The following is a 27,648-nucleotide window of genomic DNA, read 5'->3' as shown; positions in this document are numbered from 1 at the left end:
CATTTTTCTCATTAGTAATTTGCATAACAAAAATTTCTACTCACCTACTATTTTTTTTTATAAATTTATTTTTATTTTTGGTTGCATTGGGTCTTCGTTGCTGTACACGGGCTTTCTCTAGTTGCAGTGAGGGGGGCTACTCTTCATTGTGGTGCGGGAGCTTCTCACTGTCATGGCTTCTCTTGTTGCACAGCACAGGCTCTAGGCGCGCGGGCTTCAACAGATGTGGCACGTGGGCTCAGTAGTTGTGGTGCATGGGCTTAGTTGCTCCGCGGCCATGTGGGATCTTCTTGGACCAGGGCTCGAACCCATGTCCCCTGCATTGGCAGGCAGATTCTTAACCACTGCGCCACCAGGGAAGCCCCTCACCTACTATTATTATATTTTGAATTTCATCAATAAGAAATGCATGGAAATTTGTTCTCTCTTGTTATACAACTGCATAAAGAATATTCTCAATTTTGTCTCAATGCTCAAAGCCCAAAATATTTACTATTTGGCTCTTTACATAAAATGTTTCCTAACTCCTGTACTATGGTGATGGGCCTGTGGTTGACTCTGAACTAGCTAGTTAGTTTGATCGACTGTCTATCTTGATTTGAGTGTCTGGCAGAATCATCAGTAGAATCAAATGACAGAGTAACCATACTGTCCAGCACAATTCTCCCTTGGGTGGTGTTGGGAAAAGCCAGAGCTGGCTCAAGAGGAAAACCTGTAGGTAATACGATAACTGGCGACTGGCTCTGAGTAGAGCAGTGAGGGCTTGTAATGCTCTGGGTCTGGGTTTCCCCCAGAATGAACTTTAAGAACTATTTCCTAGAGTCTGGCTTCCTTTGCCCTGATAAACCCAAGAACGTCCCTGATCCTATGGACTTCATGCGTCCATAAGGGAGGTGCTCTGTCTTTTACCCACTGCACACGTCCACACTCTGCAACGGAGGAGAATGCAGCCCTTTTGTCATTCTGGAAATTCATACAATTTATGAGAAAGGACAGTATTCGTTACGGTTCTCCAGAACAACAGAACCAATAGGATGCTGGTTTTATATACATATTTATTTTAAGGAATTGGTTCATGTGAATACAGAGGCTGGCAAGTCCAAAGTCTGCAGGGTGGGCTGGCAGGCTGGAGACTCAGGGAAGAGCTGATGTTGAGGTTCAAGTTTGAAGGCAGTCTGCTGCAGAATTTTCTCTTGTTCAGGGGAGGTCCACCTTCTGTTCTACTCAGACCTTCAATGGATTGAATGCAGCCTACCTACATTATGGAGGGCGATCTGCTTTACTCAAAGTCCACTGATTTAAATGTAAACCTCATCCAAAAATATCCTCATAGAAACATGAAAAATAATGTTTGAACACACATCTGGGCATCATGGCCCAGTCAAAGTGACACATAAAATCAACCATCACAGGGAATAATTTAGGTGGTAGGGGGAGTGGTGGTGAGCAGGCCCAGGGCAGTGGTATTCATGTGCAGCAAAACAGAAATCGTCCAAGTGAGTAACTACGACAGATGCTCCAACATCCAAGTGCATACTTGATATGTCTTCCTTTGGCTCTTCTCGCCCTCCTAGATTCTACTGGAACTTTAGAGCCCTGCTCAAGTTCCACCACCTCCAGGAAATCCTCTCAGACATTCCAGTCCTCAGCTGGCTGCTCTTTGGGTTTCTGAGAGCACCTGCTGTCTGCTCACACAGTTGGATCCTTCATTACGTTCTATTATATTGCATGTTAGTCTTGCCTTCCGGGAACATCCTTACGATCTATACCAACAATAATGACCCAAAGTAATCAGGAAGTTGCAATTATATTCCCTTTCACCTACATTGGGCGATTCACACCCCTGTGGCTGTCCATCTCACCAATATGTCAAATCTTTGAAGTACCTACTTTACTAGGATGTTGGAGGATAATATGAGATAATGTTTGTGAAAGTACTTTGTCATCCACAAGGCATGATACCAATAGAAGATTTTTATTACTATGATACTCTGTTTAAGAAGGCAGGAGATGGGAGTAAAATGCTTTTAAATGATTTACATTTTACAAGTTTTATAGTTCTACTTTAAAAGGGTTAACCCTTCGCTCCTCTGGGGAAACTCAGCTCTCAAGAGAAACTTATTTCTTTGAGGGTGAGGGATAGCCAAGATTTTCCTGAGATATCCTGACATTCTTCCATTCTGTGTTTTTGAAAGTACATTCTTTCTCAGATTTTAAAATTACATTTACTTTCATGGCATGGGTGTCTATTAGATAAATAGATTACCAGGTTCATTATATATCTGAATGTTTACATTTAAAATTAAACGATTTTCAGTAACCACACCTCTTCCATCATCCCCATTATAAGCATCTTACTCTCTAGCTTCTCCCTCAGATGTTTCTACTACTTCAATTTTTTTTTTTTTTTTTTTTTTGCGGTACGCGGGCCTCTCACTGCTGTGGCCTCTCCCGTTGCGGAGCACAGGCTCTGGACGCGCAGGCTCAGTGGCCATGGCTCATGGGCCCAGCTGCTCCGCGGCATGTGGGATCTTCCCGGACCGGGGCACGAACCCGTGTCCCCTGCATCGGCAGGTGGACTCTCAACCACTGCGCCACCAGGGAAGCCCCTAGTACTTCAAATTTTAACAGCTCTTTAGTCTCCGAAATCAGTAATCCATGAATCCTATCACTGTTCTATTGTCCCTCACTTCCCCACCTTTAGTCCTTCCTTTTTCATTGAGCTTAGATTTCATGATCCAACTCTCTACCTACTCTGTGCCAATGCCCACACAGCTGAACTTAACTGGAGAAAACCTCACGACTGTGCTGACCGGCCTCACTTTAAATACAAAACAATGAACCTCAAGTAGACAGACCCTGGGTACCACCAGCAACCCTATGGCATTTCCCTATCAGATCACTCTCCCACCCCCTAAAAGGACCATCTTCCATCTTCTCATTTCTCTTCAGCCCTCCAGCACTTGCTTCTCCATTCTTATTCTCAGCTGTTGACCTTGATCTTTATTTCACTGACAAGAAAATCAATCAGGAGAGAATGTCTACACCTTTTCATTGCTGCATATACTCACCCATAGTATCTATGACTGTGTTTTATCTACCTGTGTTTTGTTTTTATGAACCAGCACACTAAGCTCCTTTCCAAAGATAACCCTCCACTAATGCAATAGAGCCTTTGCCTCTGGCCCAGTCAAGAACATCTCTGATTTGTTCCATCAAAACGTCCCCCTCTCCTGGATCACTACCATCTGCATAAAAATATGGAGTTTCTGTTTCCATCTTAAAAAAACCAACCTATCTTGACCCTACCCCCTCTCCAGGTAGTGAACCTTTGTCTGCTTCCTTTCTGAGCAAAATGCCCAGAAAGGATTGTCTATTCTTTTTTTTTTTAAGTTAAATTATTTTATTACAAAAATTTATACAAAATAAACCATAAACACAACAGTTAAAAATAAAATTTAAACAGATTAAGCCAGTCCATAAAACATATCAAATGAAAAAGTAATAATAAAAACCTAATCAGCTTGTTTAAATTATTCATCTTTAGATATATTACACTTATTTCCTAGACTTAAAACAGTGATCTCCATTACACTTTAAGTTAGGCTGTGAAAAACCTATTTGTGTCCACAACTTTGTACGTAAATAAGATTTTAATTGTCTCTTGATACCATCTCAGAAACCGAATCTCATTTAAGTAATTTGGTGTTTGGTTAGATTATTTCAGGTAGATTTTGTATTCTGGATTTACAATTTTGTTAACAAATACGCAAAGACTTTGGTGATCACTTTGCAAGCATTTGTTAATCCTTGAGTTTTAGGATCTGTTTTTTAAAAATAATATTTACTACTTCACAGCCTAAGTGTAATGGGTTGTCTATTCTTTTTTTTTTTTTTTAATGTGGACCATTTTAAAGTCTTTATTGGATTTGTTACAATATTGCTTCTCTTTTATGTTTTGTTTTTTTGGCCACGAGGCATGTGGGATCCTAGCTCCCCGACCAGGGATTGAACCCGTACCCCTTGTGCTGGAAGGCAAAGTCTTAACCACTGGACTGCCAGGGAAGTCCCTGGGTTGTCTATCCTTGATGTCTCCGATTCTTCTTCTTTTAAATCTACTTTAATCACTCCAGTTCATGGGCACCACTCCACTGAAGCTCTTGCCAAGGGCACTCCTTACCTCCAGGTGCCGCTCTCATGCTGCTCTTAATTCTCAGTTCTCCTCTGACATGATCTATCAAAACTAGTGGACACAGAGATCACTCCCTTCTTGAAGCACCTGATTTACTTTGGCTTCCAGGCACCCCCTTTTCCTCCCTCACTGGTCCCTCTTCCTAGTGTCCATGCCAATTTCTCTTTCGCCACAGGAACTCTTAATGTTGGGGTGCTCCAGGGCCCAGGGCTTGAACCTCTTTCCAATTTCTAATCACTCTCTGGGTGATCTTACCAGGCTTTAATACCAGCAGTAGACAATGAACTCCCAACTTTACATCTCCAGCATGGACCTCTCTCCAGAACTTGATAACCCAGCTGCTTCCTCAACATTTCCTCTCAAACATTTAGTGGTCTCTGAAATATCACCTGTCCAAAACTGACATGCTAAAGACAAAACATGTACCCAAACCTACTCTTTGCATAGCCTTCCCATCTCAAGAAATGGGGGGGGGTGGGATAGGGAGGGTGGGAGGGAGGGAGATGCAAGAGGGAAGAGATATGGGAACATATGTATATGTATAACTGATTCACTTTGTTATAAAGCAGAAACTAACACACCATTGTAAAGCAATTATACTCCAATAAAGATGTAAAAAAAAAGAAATGGGGAATGTCATACCTCCGGTCAAAATTAGTGGAGACGACTTAGATTCTTGTCTTTAATTTCTTTTTAAAAGTTTTTGGCCACACTGCACGGCATGTGGGATCTTAGTTCCCTGACCAGGGAGAGCCTGTGCCCCCTGCACTGGAAGCACAGAGTCTTAACCACTGGACCGCCAGGGAATTCCCCTTATGCTTTCCGTATGCCCCAAAACCAACCCATCAGCAAATCTTGTCAGCTCTTCCTTCAAAACATATGCAGCATCTGATTACCCCTCACCATCGCCACCACCTCCAACATGTTTCTGCTCTTTGACGCCCAAAGTCGATTCTCTTCATTGCATCAATTGGGCTTCCTGTTGTTCTCAGAGGGATAGCTCAATTCCTGACAGTGACCTACATGACCCAAGATGGTCTGGCCCCTGCTTCTTCTGTGCCCCCTTTGCCAATCTGGCTTGAGCTTTGCTGCCCATTCTGTTCATCCCTGAACTTGCCCAGCATCCTCCTACCTCAGGGCTCTGCACTTGTTCACCCACCCCACCCCTGGAGGGTGCTCTCTCCATTTGTTGGCAAGTTATCTCCCTGATGAGTCTCTGTGCCAATAGAGATGCCTTCTCTGATCAACCTATGTCAAATAATACCCCCTCTCTAGCACTTTCTTTCCCTTCAACCCCATTTATTATTCCCCCAAAGCAGTTATCAACGTTTGATATGCTGTATAAGTGTCTATACTATTTTCTTATTTGTACGTACCACTGATTCCTGCTTTAGCTCTAAGAGTGGTGCTTGACATCTGTAGACATACATCTGCAGACATACATACATACGTACTCACAGAGACATACACACATGTTGTACACAGACATACATAGTTGTTGAACAAATGAATGCGTGACTCAAAGGATTAAAAGGGCATCAGAAATCTAACATGGAACCTGAAAAAAGAAGTCCCCAGGTGAGAAGGTCCGGGCCAGTTTGCCATAGACTCCTCTGTGAATCTCAGGAGCCCATGAATGCTTCTGATTTTGCTCCTCCTCTAAGCAGATGGGCCCAGAAAAGAGGGGCCTGGCAAAGGCACCCTGGCAGGTTTACTCTGGGGCCCCTCAACCCTTATATGCATTGGAATCAATGTTTTCATTTCTTCCTCTCCCCGCTCCCATTTTTTCCCTGGAAGTTGCCGGCTTTCAATAGGAAATCAAAAGGCATTGTCTAAATGTATGCTCTCTAAGTTTTGGTCTGGACTGGAAACTGCAAGATGCATTTTAGTGGAGGGTGTTTTTTGAGCAATTTAAGGCTAGATTATAATTTGGTTTGGACTTACAGAAACAGCAGCTCTGTACTTCCAGACAAGGGACAGCAAAGACTTCTGTAGAAACGTAGGCTGAATGAACTGAGCCACAATCTCAGACATTGCCAGCAGGCGTTGACACCAAAAGGGGGTCTGGCACCTGTCCTGCGTGGCCGGCTGCTTTGTCCACTGGCAGCATGTGAAGGACACACTGTCTCCAGGTGTGCTGCAGGCTCCTCCCCAGTATCTGACCCACTCACTTCTGCAAATAACCTCAGGTCTTCTCTAAAACCAGAGCTCAAAAATTTGTGGGTGTCCTTTCTTCAGACTCCAGAACTTGCAGTTTTCCCATGACCTCTCCAAACTGTGAGTGGGGTGAAGGTGGGAGAGAAACACAGCTTTTATGCTGTTTCCTGGTTCTCAAAATAAGTTACACAAAAAAGGAAAGAACTTTAAAATGTTTTTTGAACTGCCATTTGATGATGTGTTCTGTCATCTTCAGAAAATAGGTACATGTTACTACCATGTTAGGGAGAAAATAAGTTAAATAAAAATTCCAGCAGTGAGCCTGAAGGCTATCATACTGTCACTCAATAATCTGTTTCTGAAAAATCCCAAATGAATTTTAGTAGGTCTGCAAGCTTTCAACTTTCTGGATCACATACCATATGCAGTACACCCAAAAGAAACAGTCAAACTGACACATTCTAATTTAGACACCGAAGAGTAAATCTTCTATTGTTTTTGAAGGTAAAAAAATGACAGCCTTGCCGCTTCTCCTGAAAACTTATCTATAATTATGCTTCGTTGTGGAAAGAAAATACCATACTTGTTGTGCAAAACACTTGAGTTTTGAAAGCTACTTTTGATTAATTCATCCATATTTTTTATCAGTAGGTCAAGAAGTCTGCTTTTCAGAGCTTGCATCCACATTTATGCAGCAAATCTTGTTTTATAAGACACATCAGGGCTGAGCACAGGGAAATCACCACATACAAACAGTAAGTTTTACAGTGAGGGCTTCATTGGATTAAAAATCTTTGGCCTCTTTGTGGGATGTTCGTTCCTCTTGAATTTCTAAGTTCTCTCGAGGCCAAGAGAAAAATCCAGACTCTTTCTACCCCTCAGACTCTTCTTGCATCTGAGAAATCCTGAGGGGTCAGATCTGGTCGGCCTCTCGTGCTTACCCAGAATGCAGAATTGGATGCCTTAGCAGGGTCTCCAAAGGCAACATCGTCGTCATGAGAACAGACCTGTGAGTGTCCACTGAGCTCAATCAGCAAAGGAGAGGGAGAAAATGACAGAACTGAGATTCCGTGAGGGACTATTACCTCCTAGGTGCTGAAAGGTGCTTTATCTATATTATTTAATCACATAAGTCTCATTTAAGACAAACGAGTACGCCATGTAATACTTATAGTCGCACAAAGTCTCAGAATGTTTACACATGACTTCAGAGTTTCTTCTCTTTCTACTTTAAACTGTATGCCTGAAGTTTACAGAAATTGTTTACATTTGATGCTTCTATTTTCTCTGTTTTAATAACTGTGTGTGGCTTGTATCTCATCTCTCTTTCTCTATAAGAATTCATCAAGTATACAGGCATACCTTGTTTCATTGTGCTTTGCAGATATCGTGATTTTTATGAATTGAAGGTTTGTGGCAACCCCGCTTCAAGCAAGTCTATCCGTGCCAATTTTTTTTTCCAATAGCATCTACTCACTTTGTGTCTGTGTGTCACATTTTGGTGATTTTCACAATATGTAAAACTTTTTCATTATTATTATATTTGTTATGAGTGATCTGTGATCAGTGATCTTTGGTGTTATTACTATGACTTGCTGAAGGCTCAGATGATGGTTAGCATTTTTTTAGCAACATTTAATTAAGGTATATACATTGACTTCTTAGACATATGCTGTTGCACACTTAATAGACTACAGTATAGTGTAAATATAACTTTTACATACACTGGGAAACCAAAATATTTGTGCGACTTGCTTTATCGAGATATTTGCTTTCTGTGGTGGTCTAGAACCAAGCCCACAATATCTCCAAGGTATGTCTGTATTCATTAGAAAGTCTTTACCTAATACTAGGTAACTAATATTAATTAACAAAATCCTAATAGGGGCGGTATATCTCAAAAGAGACACTTCCCCTTGGTTAATATTTCACATGTACTTTAACAGTAGGAAGATACTATCTAAACAAGCAACTCTAAATAAGGATGTTAACTAACCCCTTGAAAAATACCTCAATACTCCACTGCGAACAAACCTTGCAAGTAAAATGTAGAAATCCTCTGTGTTGCATTTGGAATCTGATAAATATTTATTATCAATGTTGTTTGCTTTTAATCTATTCAGGATATCATTTCTCCAGCTTCTTAGTAGTTAAACAAAAATGGCATTTACATTACAATATTGCTTGCCAACAATCTCATTTTCTGGTTTAGTCAGCAGCCTTTCATGCTTGATTAGTCTTTAATTATACAAATACCTACATATTAAAAAAAGTTTTCTTTTTTCCATACTTTGAGCGTGTAATTATTTTCTCTTGCATGCAATAACCTTTAATTTTAGGATTAAGCAACTGATTCTTTTTAGTATGGATGGGCCTTTTCAAGTGTTAAAGCATATTTAGTTATTGTATTATGAGAAAAATTAACTTTGGGAAACCTCTCATCAGTGCATTTGACAGCACTCTGATCAGCTGTTATAGAAAGTACTGGGTATATCGAAAGATAAAGCAAGACTTCATTCCTGTAGTTTTTTTCCTGTTTCTCTCTGTCTCTTTGCTCTAGGAATGAGATAATTTAAGCAGTTAAAGCCTGCAATATGCCCATTTTCCCATTTTCATAAATTAGGGCTGAGAGAGGATGTTTTACATAAAAATATTTTAATACAAAAGCTTTTTGAAGTTCTAGTAGGGAAAACAACAAAGTGCAAATTTTATAATCAAAGATTTTTCTCCACAGAATGTTTAAAAATATATGAGTATCTCGTTGGGTTAGGTTTCTCTCTACATGCCATGCCTAATACTTGGGGCCAATGAGAAGGCCAAACATCCATGAGACTTAGAAGTGGTACCTCCTTTCTAAAACCAAACAGCATAGATGGGGAAAATCCTTTCTATACTGCCTGACACATTGCTGGACACTTATTCCATATTAGATTCCCTCTCTCTCTCCTCTCATACTAAACCCAGGAAAAAACCATCCATTTCCTTATGGGAGTCATCTCTAGGAGTAAACCAATCTGAGAACTTCATGGCGTTCAATAGCCACATTAAATATGGACCATGTTCTAGGTTCTGTATTAGGCATGAAGGACACAGAGGTGAGTAAGAGGCACAGATGCATTAAACCAAGCCTAACGCAGTTACACTTTAGTCTGTGTTTAAAGCACTGCCAGGGACTTCCCTGGCAGTCCAGTGGTTCCTTAAGACACCGTGTTTCCAGTGCAAGGGGCACAGGTTCGATCCCTGGTTGGGGAGCTAAGATCCTGCATGCTGCACAGCATGGCCAAAAAAATAAAATAAAATACAGGGGCAGAGAAGGCTGTTTTAAATAGAAAATTCAAATAAAGAATAAACCACTATTGGTTAAAAATCTATTTAAAAAATAAAGCACTGCCAAGAAGCTATTTTAACTTTCCTCCATCATTTATTCCAAGGTTTAACTCAGCTGGTGATGAAAGCATCTTCCTCTCATTCCCAGTTTTTACACAGAAGTACATTTCCTTTCTTCCTTTTCTCAGTGTTGACCACAGAATCTCAGAGTTGGACAGGACCATCAAGCTCACGTACTGAAACGCAATGCTCTTCTCATTCCTGATTCCTTGTATTTAATCTATAAACTTTTTCTCTCTGGAGAATGTTTATAATAATGTGCTTGAAAAGGTCCTTTTCCATTTATTAGGTTATGCATTCAGTGGGACTTTCAAAGAGATGGCATCCTTCAAATCTGAGAAATTTTCTTGAATTTTTTTTTTTTGGTATTTCATCTTTTTTTTTTTCTGTTCTGTTGGTTAGAAGTTGGACCTCCTATTCTCCCCCTGCTATGCCCTCCCTGTTTTACTTACTTGTTCTTTCTTTTCTTTTTCCCACTTCTTTGTCCTTCTGTTCTTCATTCTGAGAGATTTTACTTTTGAAACCTTCTACTGAACTTTAAAATTTCTGCTATAATTACTAACTATTACCTAAATGTTCTTTGAATTGTTTTCTCAATGTTCCTTGTGTGTAGCACCTATTCTGTGTTTTGTAGATGCACCGTCTTCTCTATGAATATCCTCTAGGATACTAATTGTGAAGTTTTTATATAGTTTTTCTCCTTCCTGTGTTGTCTCTATTTTCTATGAATTCCTTTTCCCCCCAGTCTGTTTTGGTTTGGTTTCTGAGTTCAGACAAAGGCATTTCTGAAATATTGAGTCATTCTTTGTTGTCTTTTCATATATAAGAATAAGGCAGGGACCTGGCTATGTTTTTGGAGATATGGATAACTGAGTCTTTGCTCTCTGATTAGCTATGTAGTTTCTCCCAAGAAGAATCCACCAGTTACTGGGGGTGGGAGGGAGTGACGTAGGGAGATGGTGAGATGCCTGCACATTTGAACACCTGTGTATAGATCTGAGTGGCCCAACGAGGCCAGGTCTCATTATTCAGGATGTAACCTTCCCTTGATGCCCTGCTCATCAGTAAGGACTCCACCCCAGCATACAGCCATGTCTACGTCTCCACGTCTAAACTGGCTCATTCAGTTTCTCACGCGTTAAACTGCTGGAGAGATAGTTGCCTGTCTCCTTGAACTGGGGAGGGAGCTGAGGATCTCAGTGTTCATCATACAGCCATTAACCAATCCCTCTGTTTTCCCCAACATGCTCTTCCGCCCTCATCTTTCACAACAACTGGTGTCTCCAACCCCCAAGGCTTCTGAGGGCTCCAGAGCTGCCTTGCTTCTTTCTCATCGTGTCTCTCGCAGGCCCTTGGTATTTAGCTTCTCTGATTAGTTAACTCCTCCTCCTGCTTTTCCAAAAGTTTGTTGACACTGCTTGTCCACTGTTGTCTTTTCTCCGCTTCTCTTTGCCCTTATAGATTTATACGATTAAAAAAATTTTTCCCTTGGTATCATTGTAGTGGGGTTTCAGGAGCATATACAGATAAATGTACTCAATGTATTTAATCTACCCCAACTGAAGAGGAAGTCCTCTTTTTTTCTTTCTTTTTTTTTTTTTTGCGGTATGCGGGCCTCTCACTGTCGTGGCCTCTTCCGTTGCGGAGCACAGGCTCCGGATGTGCAGGCTCAGTGGCCATGGCTCACGGGCCCAGCCGCTCTGCAGCATGTGGGATCCTCCCAGACCGGGGCACGAACCTGTGTCCCCGGCATCGGCAGGTGGACTCCCAACCACTGCGCCACCAAGGAAGCCCCCCATTTTTTTTTCTTTTTGAGAATTGGAAAGACCTTTTCTATTTTTGGTTTTCTAGTGCATTTTCTAGTCTTTATAACCCCTCAGATATTAACAACTATCTTCAGTTACTTAATCTTTCAGTTGAAAAATCTGTTTCTTAAGATATTGTGTCTTAACCCATCAACCCCTTTTCTGTGTAATGCCCCTGAGCCTTAACTAATCTATCTTGATCTAATACATTGTTCATGATTCTATAGAGCAGGCGTTCGCAAACTCTGCTGATCATCAAAGTCACTGGCTCTACCCCCAAAGACTCTGATTTTGTAGTTCTTAGGTTGGGTGAGGGTAATCTCCATTATTAAGGAATCCCTGGGTGATTAAAACTTTTTTCTTTAATTTTTTCTCATGGAAAAATTTAAACAATATAAAAGAAGACATAATCGTATCATTAACTCCCATGGACACATCACCCAGCTTGAATAATGACCAACTCATGGTCAGTCTTCTTTCATCTATACACACCCAACAACCCCATCCATATATTAGTTTTGCTCCCATATCCTTTTAGAAGAAATTCCAGACATCCTATTATTTCATTTGTAAGTATTTCAGTATGTATCTTCAAAAGACATTCTTAAGAATATGATTACATACCACCATCACACCTAAAAATATTAAATATTAAAAATAATTCCTTAACCTCATTAGATTTCCAGTCAGTGGTCACATTTCCAGTTGTCTCATAAATGTCATTCTTTTTGCTTTTAACAATTTGCTTGAATTGTAATCTAAACAAAGTCCACATAATGAAATTGGTTTCTGTGCCTTTTGATCTACAGGTTCAATCCTCTGGACCTTCCTCCCTCCCTCCCTCTCTCTCTCTCTCTCTCTCTTTCTTCCTATTTATTTGTTGAAGGATTCTCCCCATGGGTTTTTGATGTGTGGCCAATCTGGGAATCAGGACTGCTCTGAAGCACCCTCAGCAGCCACCCGGAAGGAGAAAGGCTGGAGCAGTCAGTGCTCTGGACCCCTCACCTTTGTGTATGAAGCCTGTACCCCTCCTTCTCCATGTCCCCTGCAAACCGTTTAATAACATTGCATTTTTGGCTCTTGTTCACCTTGAGATTTTAAAAAAAGCATTAGTTCTCCTTTCACATGTGTGCATGATTTCTTTTCCTCTCCTGACAATATATGCGTTTATCCTTCTTAAGCATCATCTTTTTGGGGGATGGGGAGCCTCTCTGTTCTAAATTATAGTTCTGCAAGCATGGCGCTGGGCACCTCAGCCAGGATCCAAGAACAATCCCATTAGGTTTTTCCAAATCATTTGGAGGAAGAAGGTGTCTCCTATGGCCCTTCATCCAAGGATTTTCTTGTCTCATGTAGGATCACATTTTGAAAACTTGTTAGTTAAGTTGTCAAGCAGCAAGAAGACAATATATTCATAAGAACTACTAGCTCCATATTCTCAGTAAATTAAGAAGACATCCAAATGTCTTGGCTTTTGTGGCGTGTGGTGGAGTAAAATCAGGGGGGAGGCAGCTTGGGTAAATGCTGGAGGTGGCCTAGTGAGCATGACTTGGGATAAGTTGCCCAAATAACTTACTGTCCCAAATAGGACCGTTCTAAGAATGGAATGGTTGCTATTAGTAACTGCACTGGACAGACAGATTGACGCAGAAATTCTCCTGGTTAAAATGGCATGTGTGGTCCCCCAGGTTGGAGCCAGACAGACTCAAATCCCAGCTCCATCTCTGACAAGTTCCCAGCTTCTCTGAGTCTTGGTTTCCTTATGCCTGTAAGTGATTGCCAGGCAAAATAGGAAAACACATACAAAACACCTAGTACTGCGCCTTGAGTGTGTTGAATGCTCAACAGTGTTTTTATTTTGTAAATCATGTCATCATTTTTCTACTGGGAGATTCTGTATGTATTTGTCCACTCTACCAGTGGGGCTGGAGGCAGCCAGAGTGTGTCACGTGACAGTCTCCGGTATCCAGCGTTGGGGGCCTGAGGTGCACCCACAGTGGGAGATCCACTTTCTTTGTCCTTGGTCTATCTGCTTTGTAATACTTCCATGCTTTGAAAAATATGATTTAACTCACAGATCAGTCGGACCTATAAAATATTAAGAAGGACGTGGAGCTCTACAGCCCACAATTCCTCTGACCAGGGCCCCGAGGACCCGGCTCCTGGCCTGCCGCTCCCAGGCCTTCTCCTCTGTCTATTATATTCTGAATATCAAGAACCATCATGCATTGTTGACATGATGGGGCAAAGGAAACAAAAGATTAATTAGAAAATGGTCCTTGCTTTGTTCCTCCCAAATGAAAGAAGCCGATTTCAAGCAGTCTAAATGAAGCCTGCATTTCCCAAGGCCTATCGAGAAGACAGTGCAAAGAAAAATAGGGTGCAAACAATTGCAAAGCAATCAGTCATAATAAAATCTATTTACTTATGGCCCTTACTCTATGTGCCAGGCATTGTCCTAAATATAAAAATAAATAGGTAACATTTCTTTCATTAGGAATTGTTATCTTCATCGAGTCATTCTGAAAATAAATTTAAGATAGCCATGTCACAGGCCCTTACAGATTTGTGAAATGGGTAACTGTTAAACGAGAAATCATCGCTTACCACAATTATTAACAGTCCTGGGATGTACGAAGGTGTGAGACTTAGTGTCTGATCTTAAGGGGCTTATAATCCAAGCAAGATAACAAATTTGTCCATTAAAAAAAAAGAAAAAAAAACCCCAAACGACTGAAATTGCACAGGCTAAGTGCCCATCATGTGAGTTCAGAGAACAGAGCAAGTATCGAGTGCTGGGCAAGCATGGGTGCTTCCGGGAAGGAGTAGGGGGTGCTGGGAACCAGGAGGGACACGGTGAGAAGAGGGGGCGCTCCTGGCAACGGGCGCAGCACCCGCAGAGCCAGGCAGGTGGCTGCATGGGCGCACCAGGCACTGGAAGAGGCTGAGGGCAGTGGAGGGAGGAGGGAGATGGGTGTTCAGTAGAAGGTTTCAAAAATAAAGAAAATCTCTCAGAATGAAGAACAGAAGGACAAAGAAGTGGGGAAAAGAAAAGAAAGAACAAGTAAGTAAAACAGGGAGGGAACAGCAGGGGGAGAAGAGGAGGTCCAACTTCTAACCAACAGAACAGAAAAAAAAAAAAAGATGAAATACCAAAAAAAAAAAAAATTCAAGAAAATTTCTCAGATTTGAAGGATGTCATCTCTTTGAAAGTTCCACTGAATGCATAACCTAATAAATGGAAAAGGACCTTTTCAAGCATATCATTATAAACATTCTCCAGAGAGAAAAGAATTATAGATTAAATACAAGGAATCAGGAATGAGAAGAGCATTGCGTTTCAGTACGTGAGCTTGATGGTCCTGTCTAACTCTTTGGTCTTGTTTATGGTTTCCTTTGCTGTGCAAGAGCTTTTAAGTTTCATTAGGTCCCATTTGTTTATTTTTGTTTTTATTTCCACTTCTCTAGGAGGTGGGTCAAAAAGGATTTTGCTGTGATTTATGTCATAGAGTGTTCTAAGTGTCCATCAACAGATGAAAGGATAAAGAAGATGTGGCACATATATACAGTGGAATAGTACTCAGCCATAAAAGGAAACGAAATTGAGTTATTTGTAGTGAGATGGATGGACCTAGAGTCTGTCATACAGAGTGAAGAAAGTCAGAAAGAGAAAAACAAATACCGTATGCTAACACATATATATGGAATCTAAGGAAAAGAAAAAAAAAAGGTCATGAAGAACCTAGGGGTAAGACAGGAATAAAGACACAGACCTACTAGAGAATGGACTTGAGGATATGGGGAGGGGGAAGGGTAAGCTTTGACAAAGTGAGAGAATGGCATGGACATATACACTACCAAACGTAAAATAGATAGCTAGTGGAAAGTAGCTGCATAGCACAGGGAGATCAGCTAGGTGGTTTGTGACCACCTAGAGGGGTGGGATAGGGAGGGTGGGAGGGAGGGAGACGCAAGAGGGAAGAGATATGGGAACATATGTATATGTATAACTGATTCACTTTGTTATAAAGCAGAAACTAACACACCATTGTAAAGCAATTATACTCCAATAAAGATGTTAAAAAAAAAAGTTCTATATTCCATCCCCACCCAGAACACACGGCATGGGGTAAAGTGGTGTTTATTTTAAAATTAGAATACCAGGACCATACCCTCCTGGGAACAATGAGCTGTTACAGGTTGGGTTTCTTCCTCTGTTGTGACACTTTAGATTATTTCAATCCACGCCAGAGTCATAGAGGCAGGTTGGCAAGGAGATTTTTCTAAAGGTTTTTTTCTCCTGGCTTAGAGCCAAAGGTTTTGTCCTCTGACCTTTTTTGCATCTAATCCATGTCAGGTCACCACAAGTAAAACTAAAAGGAGGTTAAGTGGAAAAACCAAAAGCCAAAATCCCAGCAAGCACAAAGCCCCAAGCCTGCGGGCTCAGTTTTAGAAGCTCATCATTTTGAAATAGTGGGATCGCTAGGGTAAAAGACTAGTTCTCGTTTACCCCCACTCCCCCACCCCCATTTGTTTGGTGCCTGATTTGTTTCTAGTTGCAGCAGGGAGGTCAGAGCAAGCCAGGAAAATGAATGGAATCAGCCTCCTGCCGGGCAGCCTGGAGCGGGCGGGTGTTACGGATGAGCATAAAGCCGGCTCCCTTTCCTGGGCCGGGGCCGATGTAACTCACTGGAGTGGCAAATTACATCAGACCTACAGCTGTAACCCGACATTATGATTAATTTGATCAGTAATTTCTCCTGTTTTTCATTTTAATCGGTGTGACTATTCTGCTGTGGCAGGTCTTTCAGATCTAATTAAGATAAATTTCCGAGTAAAAGACTTGGCAGACTTTCCGAGTCAAATCCAGGCATCAAGTGTGAAGACCTGCCGTCCCAGTCAATCACCTTTGGGGAGGGCTGGGCAGCACCCAGCCATCAGCCATTCACACTTAAGCAAATTCATAATCTCCAGCACTGCTTAGTCATTCTCTCAAAACGTCCCAGGCAGGAAAGGAAAGAAAGGAAAGCCCCAGACAATGTCATTTCTCCCTCTGTGCTCACACTCCACTGATTTGCCCAGACTACATAGATAACCCTGTAAGTGGACCCTTGACTGAATCCCTGAGTTGGTGTTTCTGAAAAAGATTTTAAATATATATGTGCATATGTATGTACCAAAGAAACACAGAGATGTCTACACACAAATGTGGAACACACATACATATAACTCTGAAGATTTAAAGTCTACAGCGACTTCCCTGGTGGTCTAGTGGTTAAGATTCCTCACTTCCACCGCAGGGGGCGTGCGTTCAATCCCTGGTTGGGGAACAGATCCGGCATGCCGCGCGGTGCGGCCAAAAAGAAAAACAAAACAAAAACAAGATTTAAAGTCTAGATACACACATAGAGTCTAAGGCAAGCCCACAGCCAGCCATGTGTTGGATGCACATTGGCAGGGTTTAAGGGTGTAGTTTCCCAATTTGTTTTCTTTTAGCTCCACCCATGCATTCATATATGCGTCCTAAGGCTAGTGGCTGATATTTGTACAAGTTCAGGTAGGTCTCTGTTCTTTGAAGATGAAGATGCTAATGAGCAGGACCTGCCTGTTCGATCAGGCAGACATCGGGCTGGTGTCAAGGATGTGCCTGAGTTACTGGAAATACAAGATGACACTTACAAGAAATATAAAATGACAGGCAAGAACTTCAGAAGGGTGGATGTTTTTGAAAACTTCTTATCTTGCATTTACGAAGAAAACACTGCATCACCATGAGGGCACAGCTCCCAATGATCATAAAGCAAATTCTCCATTCTAACAGGAATGGCCATCTCGGAGAACAAACGTGGCTGGAGTGAAGATGCTGAATTTGAACGTCATTTTGTACACGTTCCCACACCCCTGATTAAGAGCGTTGAGAAGTCTTACAAACTGCACTATAGGATTTTTCACCAGCCACTACATTCTGACTCTGGGTCTGAATGATTTTTGCCACCTGTTTTGCATGTAGCTTGGCTTTTGCTCTTGAAAAAGTGTATTGAAATGATGATGGAAGAGGAGACTCCCTCCCCCTCTTCTGAGGCACACAGTCTCAAGGGCACTTTCATGGCTGCGTGAAAGGCCGTGGCAGGAAAGTAGGTAGCTGTGATCGTTGTATCTGGTTATGTAGCAAGGCGATCTAGGGTCTAAAAACTGGAATGAGACCTTCTGACTTCTCACAGAGATCCTGTCGGCTACCTCAGCTCTAAGGTAGTTAGTGGCCACAGGCCACTCTCATCTCTTCGTGCTTGAGTTTCAATTTGGTGGAAATGCTTTCAACAAAACTAGTGTATTTACTAAATAAAGAGAAGATGTGGCTGAGTCCTCACCCCCAACCTCAGCGTTAACTGGTTCTTGAGCCATGTAAGAGCAAGACTGAAATCAGGAAGAAAGACCAAGACATGAAAGTAAGAGTCTTTCTGCCACCAGGGCATCTACCTCCATCTTCATCTGAAAGGAGAGAAATCATTATCTGATTTAAGTGAGATCTCTTTTGAAAGATGGACATGCCACAGTGAGAAGAATACAAAGAGGCAGATTTGCACGGTGGACAAGGTTTCAGGTCAGGGAGACCTCGGTTTGCATCTTGCCTCTCATAGGTCCTCCCCCCTAACTTCCTCATCTGTGAAATGGCGCTAGTGGGGCCGCCAAAGTTCACAGAGTAGAGCTTTGCTACTCAAGATATGGGCGAGGGACCAGCAACAGCAGCATCCCCTTGGGAGCTGGTTGGAAATGCAGACTCTTTGCCCCAGAGCTACCGAATCAGAGTCCACGTCTGTCAAGGTCCCAGGGGGATTCATATGTAACGAAAGCTTGAAAAGTCCTAGTATAGATTAGATGGGTCAACACTTGAACAGCAGTTGGAACATCTAACAAGCTCTCAATCAGCAGCAGTTGTTCTTGTTTGGAGAGAATGTTAAACGTTCTGAAAGGATTCTCTCTTTCCCCTGTTACAATCTGAGTATCAGATGTGAATCGCCAGGTTTGAGATTCTTCTGCAAATACTGGCTAATAACCCAACTTCAGAACTGGGAAGAGGCTCTAGTGGATAACTGTATATATATACACACATACAGATATGGTTGTTTTCATTCCATGATGGGCTGTGCATCTGGAGAGGGGCAGGGCAGAAGTTAACACGGGTTCATTCTTCTGAGAAATGAAGACCTAGTTTTACTGTATCACAGAAGCAAAGTTAGCGCCAACGCATGCAGCCAACAGATCTGGTAAAAAGCATTTTGTATAAACAGGAGGTAGGAATTTGCTCTTTTAGAAATGAACAATTGGGAGCCTATTTATTGATGTAAGACCACAGGCAGTTGTCCTGAACCCTGGCCCCAGACTGGAATCTCCTGGGGAACTTAAAAAAAAAAACGCTCTTACCCACGCTTCGCCCCACTCAGGTTCAGTCAGAATCTCTGGGTGGGATCCAGGCATCGGGATTCTTAAAAAACTCCTCAGGGAATCCCAATGTGCATCCCATGCAGAGAGCCACTGGCATTGAGTTTGGAAACCGTCTTTTGGGAAAGAAAGTAAAGGATGGAACAAAATACAGTGGGTGGTATGGGCATGGCCCCAGCTATTTGTAGATGGTGTGGCTTAGCTGAGTCCAGAAGAGGGAGGGAGTCAAGCAAGGCAGTGAGATGATGGGCCCCTGGGGCCTAGAAAATATTTGGTTATACGGGGTCTTTCTGGTATGAAGACCCCCACTCCATCACTTAAGGAGAATCACTGGCAATGAAAATGGTGTGCAGGTGGTACCTTGAAGATGCTTAAAATGAATCCACTGTGATTGTTACATGCAGGGAGCTTGGAAAATACCCCATCTTTGCTTTCTGCCTTTAATAACTTTCTGCCTTGTCCAGGTTGGTTCCCAGGACCATTTGGTTTTTGCCCTAAATTGTTCAAATTCCTTCCATGGGGTGCAGAATACTGCAGGTGATAGCTACTCTAAGGAATGTTACTTTTTAGAACCTTAGACAAGAGCACAAGATTATTTCCCCTCTGATTTAAAATATAGACATTTCCAAGCCAGCCAGGCTCAGGAGACCTTTCCTTGGGGGAAGTGAGAGGATTTCTCTGAAATCTTATCCTCTCTGAAGCCTTCAACATTGCTTTGCTCTCTTTAAATGCCACATTCATAACCTCCCAGTGCAAAGGACAAAGAGTTCAACAAAGAGCAGCCAGCCTCTGGGAGGGTACGGAGTCCAGCTGAGAAGAAGAAGGAGATCCCTAACTTTACTTCCTTTTTATGTCAGTTAAATATTTTCTGGTGTAGAAAACTAAGTGGTGGCGCCAGGCGGATCCCTGTCAAATGACAGTTCAGACAAAATGTATCGGGTTGGAAAGGTTGCATTGATTGGAGCCCAACTGGGCCTTCAGACACTAGTTCCCAGAAGAGAGCTGTCAGCATACAAATGCACCACTGTGTTCATCTGTGGCCTTGCAGGCATCCCCACTGTGTGGCTGACAACACGGAACTGCCCTTTCCCGTGGATGGCCACTCTGAGGGGCAACTGAACTTTTGCCACATGGGTTCCTCTTATGCATGAAAAAAGAGACTCTGGAACTGGTCTTCTCAATATGGCGCCTTTCTCTATCTTATCTCTGCACTCTTAGGGCCCCAGCATTGGTGTTTGAAGCCAGAATGCCCAATTTACTTCTCAACAGTGGGGGATGAAAGAGAAAGAAAACACCAGTGCCTTGGAGGGTCTTTTTTTTTTTTTTTCTTTTAAATAGGAAACAGAAAAAGAGCCAGGATAAGAGCTTTATAACTATGACAATGCCCCACAGACAAGGGGTTTTGACAGCCTGGTACCCTAGAGGACTTAGTCCTGGCTACAGATTTTAGACTGACTTGACCTGTTGTTTGGAATCCAACCCCTCTTAAAACACAAGGGTGGAGATCGAGGTTGTCAGGGTATTGGGGGCTCTCCTGACTCCTGGAAATTCCTCAGTCACGAGACAGGAAGGGTGGAGATGAGAGGAGGGGAGGGTGTGCCCTCTCCCTGGCCTATTGATTCCATGGGTTTGCCAGGGGCTATATGGTCCAGTGGTACCCTGCTCTCACTTCTCCAGGTCCTGGCATGGGGAGGCATGATTCCAGGTGCAGTGGTGTGTGAACAGGAGAAATGATGGACAGTGAAGAAGAGGAGAGGGGAGGAAGGACCATCTGAAGGAGAAGGTCTCCAAGACCTCAGCCGCCATGAGGGGAACCCCAGCCAGACCCTCCTTGGTTTTTTTGACTCAATGATTTTGCTTGTTGCCAACTGTAAGGACCATCCTTGGTTTGGGCTTTCCCTGCTCTTACTTTGGTTTTGAGTCTTTCCTTCTCTTCTTTCCCCAATCTTTCTATACTTTCTTTTCTCCACTGTCCAATCCATTGGATTAGATATGTGGATTTTTCCATGATGTTCTAGGTAAGGAAAGGCAAGGTTATTTTAGTTGTGCAGATTGTACAATAGAGAAGGAAGCCTTAGAGCAGTGGTTGCTGAAGGAATTTCCCATGGGATATTAATCAGTGTTATATGAAAAAGAAAAAGGTTCAGTGGTTACATAAGTTCGGGAATTTCTTGGTTAAATGATGTTAACTAGACATCTTTACTACAGGATGTCTTTTAGCTTTTAGTATTCTAATATTCATCAAGATATACCCAGGAGGCTAGGGTTGTCGTGAGTGGCTCTGAGGAAAGCCAGTTCTGGGGGCGTCTTGGGCTCGCTGAGGGGGCACCTCGTGAACGGTGGCAAAAGGAGATAATCGCAGCACCAACCTGCTGGCTGCAGAGACTGCAAGTCTGGAAGAGCAGCTTCAAGGATGGGGAGGAGTGATGCTAATGGCAGATAAAGTCCTCCGATGGGAAAGAGCCTGGTTTCCACCTGCCATCATGGGTGTGGTTTCTTTGGTGTTTCTGACTATCTACTATCTAGATCCATCCATTCTGTCAGGAGTTTCCTGTTTTGTTATGTTTCTGTGCTTGGCTGACTACCTTGTTCCCATTCTGGCGCCTAGAATTTTTGGCTCCAATAAATGGACCACTGAGCAACAGCAGTGATTCCATGAAATTTGCAGCAATCTAGTAAAAACTGGATGCAGAGCTGTGGGCTGGTGGAAACGCCTCTTTACACGAAAGGAAGAAAAGCCTACAATGCACTTCATGACCATGATCATTTCCCTTGCTGTGGTTGCTTGGGTGGGACAGCAGATCCACAACATCTGTCTCTTCCACCTGATAGTGACGTTCTTACTCTTGCTTCCTGGACTAAACCAACATGGAATCATTTCGAAGTACATTGGAACGGCCGAAACAGAGATAAAAAAGCTTCTCAAACAAAAAGAAAAGAAAAATGAATAATGCATCTGCTTTATTCAGTATGATTAATGGTGTCCTTGGGGACAGTGTCTGTTATGCTGTCTGGATACTAAAACATTACAGATGGGGCTCTTTGCTGTCCCTCATTCTGCGCTTAGTTAGTAGAAATTCCGACTTGCCAAGTAAGGCTTTTATGCTCAGTGTCTTCATGGCTGTGTTCTCATCAGCTGGCCTTATACGGACAACTCATTCATCATTACCACGTGTCTTGGTTTTTCTCACCCAGGGTTAACTGAACTCTTACTTTTAAAATAATATAGTGGTGGACTTCATCCTTTAGTACAGTTAACAGTGGCTTGGGACAACTGTTCAAGTTGATCTTAGCTTTAGCTGGATACAAGATAGTGGTCTGTGACTACAGGAAGCTGGTTCTACTGTCTGCTTCCACACTCTGCTTAAACAACTGTCTGGCTTCGTGAATATAGAAACCAAGTTTACCACTTCTGATGAAGAGACCAATTAAGATTCACTCCTCCTTCTGTTTCGATACCGTGGGAGAAGAATCCTCGTGGAATAAAATGAACCTAATTCCATGGCCTAGTATGTGTTGGCTTCTCCCTTGTGCAGAATTTAGCAATTTGTTGGAAACATGGATCCTTCCTCCCAAATGGGGAATCTGACAGGCTTAGAACTCTTGTTCCCTTGCACTTAAACTTGAAGTTAGTACATCCTTAAAGGCTTTTTAGTAGCAGGCTTACACAAGATGGTATTTAGGATTTTTAGCACACTTTTAATTTCAGATTTTCAGCTAACTGAAACTAAAGGACATACATAATAGGTTAAGAGTCATGTCTATGACCTTCACTCCAAGACCAGCCAATAAAGAACAAAACTCATCCTGTGTTTAGTCAAGATTCATTTCAGTAGAAAATCCTACTGGTTTTTCAAGACAAGAATAAGCCTTTAAAGGTAAGCCTCAAGATTCTCATTTTATGGTAACACTGGCTGCTTTTGGTCCCAATAGATGGAGTAGTTGAAATCTGTAGGAATGAATCTCTGAGGGCTGGAAATGTGACATATTTGGGAACAGTTCTTAAACTGATTAACTAGCTGTCATATAGTTTTGTGAATTTATTGCACGGATGCTGTAAAACCTGGACCTCGTGGTGTATCTGTTCCTAAATAAGTGTTGTTTTTTCCCCTTCAACATTGCTGTAAACAGTGGCACTCATGTAGCATATGTTAGACTTCTCTTTTTTAAGGTTTTGTATACAAACTACCGTAATTTACATGTGTTGCCTCATTGTAAATAAGCTTGTCTTCCTATCTGGATTTTTGTGTGTATGTGTGTTCTACCAATTAACTACTTTTGCAGTTTTAATCCTGTATTATTTCTTCTACTTTGTTTTGTGTAAAAGGGGAAAAATAAAAAAGCTGGAATTCCAAAAACTATGGAATCCATTTTCAATAAAATCTCTTTGGACTATAATTTTGTAGAAGACATTTTGAGAAATGTTGCCTTAGAGAATGCTGGAAGCCAAATAAGGAACAAAAAATATTTCACCAACAACCCAAATGAACATTGCAGAGAGGGTCAAATATAAACGGAGGTGCTCTGAGGTTTGACAACAACACTGAGGAAGCTGTTTCAACGTTCTAACACTCTTATTTCCTTGAATCTGAATGAAGATGATTTTTGCCTCTTCTGGTTGTTGGGAGGAGGAAATGAGAGGCTGAAGTCCTTAGAGAGTATAAGATACCGTTGAAAAATGCTAATGATTATTAGAACTGTGAACCCATGAGGCCAATGAAATAATGTATATAAAAATGCACTTTGTAAATTTCAAAACACACTGCAAGTATTAGCCAAATAGCATCAGGAGTATCTCTTGAGTCCTACATATGTGTCGTGGGTAACGGTGTTTTACATACGTAGTTCTTTCTTCCCGCATAATTCAAACACCTTAACTGTGTTATTTCATAAATAGACTGTAAAGCTGGAAAGGACTTAAAGATTATCTACTATAAACTTTCCATGTAATAAGTGACACACCGAGTCCCAGAGATTAGGTGACTTGCCCAAGGTCACACAGCTAGTGAGGGGCAGAGCCAGCCACACCAAGATTCTTCCTGTTTACTCACACACTGAAAAGCACAACTTTGGGAATTTAGAAGGAAATAGGAGATTTTGGTTCTTATTTATATTGATGAAGAAAGTGAGGTTCTGTGGGTTGAAAGTGAGAATCCTTTAATCTCCACACGCCTCCTAGGCCTTTGTGCAGCCCTGACCTGTACGGCAGGAGCTCTACCCTCCCTCTGCTAAGTCCCCCTCCTCGGAGAACCTCCAAACCTCTCTGATGCGACAAAACTCACGTGTCATTATTAGCCGCATTCTAGCTTGTAAGTGGTTTCACGTGGTATACCGTGCATAATTTTGTGGTGTACATGTGCATTATAAATCCCATGACTATTTGCTTTTTGTTCAACATCAAGTGGGTCTCTTTGTCTCATAGTCCTCCTTGGATTATAATATCTGTAGTCAAGGAAGGCAAAGAGGCAGGCAGGATATTGATGTTTTTTGCCAGCTATTAGAAACTGAATTAGATACTCTCATACAAATCATCTCATTTAATCCTCACATCGACCCTCCAACCAATGAGGAAACTGAGGCTTGGAAGGATGGGTTGAGCTCACCTAACTGCCCAGCAGAACCAGCATCTGAGCCCAGGTCTGTCTTGCTTCTAAAGACCATGCTTGGTACTTCTCTGGCGGTACAGTGGTTAAGAGTCCGCCCTGCAACGTGGCAGACACAGGTTCGATCCTTGGTCGGGGAACTAGGATCCCACATGCTGTGGGGCAGCTGAGCCCACGCACCACAACTACTGAGCACACGAGCCACAGCTAGAGAGGCCACATGCCACAACTACTGAGTCCTCGCACCACAACTAGAGAGAAGCCCGCGCTACAACAAAGAGCATGCGCACTGCAACTAAGACCCGAGGCAGCCAGAAATAAATAAATAAATAAATATTAAAAAAAAAAAAAAAAGATCATGCTTGCCCTATGGCATTATGCTGTTCTGCAAACCTTGCTTAAGGCCACAGTGCACCCCATAGGTGCTTAATAAATGCAGATAATGGCAAAAGTGCTTTCTTTACAATCTGGAGAATATTCACTTGCAAGCCTATACTTTGGGAGTCAATTTAAAAGCCTGTGGACTTTTAAAAACTACAACTCACACCAGTCAGAATGGTCAACATCAAAAAATCTACCAACAATAAAAGCTGGAGAGGGTGTGGAGAAAAGAGAACCCTCCTACACTGTTGATGGGAATGTAAACTGGTATAGCTACGATGGAAAACAGTATAGAAGTTCCTTAAAAAACTAAAATTAGAGCTCCTGTATGATCCAGCAATCCCAGTATATATCCAGAGAAAAACATGGATCGAAAGGATATACGCACCCCAACACTCAGAGCAGCACTGTTTACAAGAGCCAAGACACTGAAGCAACATAAATATCCATCGACAGATGAATGGGTAAGGAAGATGTGGTACATACATACAAGGGAATATTACTCAGCCATTGAAAAGAATGAAATAGTGCCATTTGCAGCAACACGGATGGACCTGGAGATGATCATGAAGTGCTAGTCAGGGCAGTAAGTGAAGTCCGACAGAGAAAGACAAATATCATATGATTTCACTTATATGCGGAATCTAAAAACATGATACCAGTGGACTTACTCACAGAACAGAAACAGACTCGCAGACTTAGAGAAGGAACTTATGCTTACCGGGGGGAGGGGGGGAGGAGGGATAGACTGAGAGTTTGGGACTGACATGCACGCACGGCTATATGTAAAAGAGATAACCGACAAGGACCTACTGTAGAGCACAGGGAACTCTGCTCAATACTCTATAAAAGCCTACATGGGAAAAGAATTTGAAAAAGGATAGATGCATGTATATGTAAAAAAAATAATAAAATAAACTACAAAAACAAAAGCCTGTGGAAAATTTACCTCAAGCCTATAGGGAATGAATCGAGGCTAAACTACAAGAAATAACACTTGATCATGAAAGCACAAGAATATTGTATTAAGTTAACATAAATACCGGCTATGTCTTGCTTACTCAGAGCGAAATGCCAGCCAGCACATTTGGGGCAGCTCACACTGCCACCTGTATCTATGCACATGCAGGCAAAACTGTTTCAGAAGCATTCTGAACTAGACTTTAGGATTAGCTTATCAGCTACATCCAACAGACAGTGATGGGACCCAAGCTGGGTGTGTGGCTCCACGCTCACCACTGAACTTGCTGCAGACAAGCCAGGGATCTGCCCCACTGTCGTGACCAGAGTGGTGCTGTTTACTTGAGAAGGTGTAACTTGCCGTGTTCAAATGCTGCAGGAATCTTTCCACGGCCCCTTTTGAGTCTGGCATCCTTTCCATCCACTGCTACTTGATGTGAGCTTCCAAAGTCAGTGGTGTGAACATACCATCTTCTTTGCTAAACCCCTTTCTACATGATTTGACTAATCTATGGACCAGTAGCCAGGAATGGTACATCTAGACGATGACAAAGAAGTACCACAGTATATAAGTATATACTTGGTAAACTAATTTTTCCCCCTGCTGCTCTCAAAGCAATATAAACTTTGTTGTTCCTCCTGGATCTCAAATGCTTCTAATAAATTCTTTGAAATGTCAGTAATGTTGAACTGAGGGTTTTTTTTTTAAAGGAGATTTTCTTTCTTTCATAAAAGGAAAAATTGTCCCTTGCCAAGAATGTAGCTAAATATGTTTTGTTTATTTTATTCAGGGCTGAATACGGTTGGATAAAGGGACTCCCGTTTCTCACCCGACCTCTTGCTGAATGAGGGAATCATGAATGAAGCCCTCCATGTACTGGATAGTCAAACAAACAGAAATAAAGTCATACTGTTTCATATCTGTAGTATAATTAACATTTGCTTAACAAATGTATAGCCTATGAAGCATTTTCATTAGTACGTTATATTTAATCTTCATGAGAACTCTCTGGGCTTGGATGGATTTTCTCATCCATTAATAATGACATTTCCTTTGGCTAAGAGGAAGACTTACTCACTCCGTGTGGACAATTCCAGTTTTTAAAAGGTCCTCATGGCCTGGGTTGCTCTGGGAGAATGTTGTCTACATAGTAATCCTTCTGACATTTTCACCAAACTTACTTAATCTCATAAACCATAAATTAGTTCAGTGAAAAATATCAGCCAAAGAAGTTTTTTGATTGTCATAACATCTCATTTCAATAAAAAGTGATTGGTTTATTAGACCTGTACAATACACAGGAGGAGGGGTTTCTACAGCACCTCCCTGTACCAATCCATTATCCAACATGCACTTGTTTTTCTACTGTGCAAAATTTGGTACGATTTTCAAGTTCAGCTAGAAAGTGGCATCCAACACCTGGCTGAAATTTCCAGTGGACAGAATGCCGTTGACCTTGGAGAGTATTTGCTAAGTATATCATTTACACAGCTGGTAGCCAAGCTGAGACAAGTGAGGAACTCATCTCAGGCACAAAATTTAAGGGTGTTGGGTTTCCCTGGTGGTGCAGTGGTTAAGAATCCGCCTGCCAATGCAGGGGGCATGGGTTCGAACCCTGGTCCGGGAAGATCCCACATGCCGCAGAGCAACTAAGCCCATGCGCCACAACTACTGAGCCTGTGTGCCGCAACTATTGAAGCCTGCACGCCTAGAGCCCGTGCT

General features: G+C 42.1%; 1 protein-coding gene and 1 pseudogene across 2 annotated transcripts in view; one reads left to right on the top strand and one right to left on the bottom strand.

The window, feature by feature from the left end:
- Window positions 1-27,648, bottom strand: part of POU6F2 (POU class 6 homeobox 2) — a gene marked incomplete at its 5' end in the record, with an annotated part of 481,865 nt that overhangs the window by 89,000 nt on the left and 365,217 nt on the right. The window lies entirely within an intron of this gene.
- Window positions 21,335-21,932, top strand: LOC308622521 (ADP-ribosylation factor-like protein 6-interacting protein 1; annotated as a pseudogene). Its single transcript has one exon. The product of its transcript is annotated as an ADP-ribosylation factor-like protein 6-interacting protein 1 (transcript).

This window comes from Mesoplodon bidens (genome assembly GCF_964165515.1).
Source record: "Mesoplodon bidens genome assembly, chromosome: 9".
NCBI classification, from domain to species: Eukaryota; Metazoa; Chordata; class Mammalia; order Artiodactyla; family Ziphiidae; genus Mesoplodon; species Mesoplodon bidens.
Note: the sequence above shows the minus strand (reverse complement) of the source record. Positions and strands in the feature narration are given on the sequence as shown.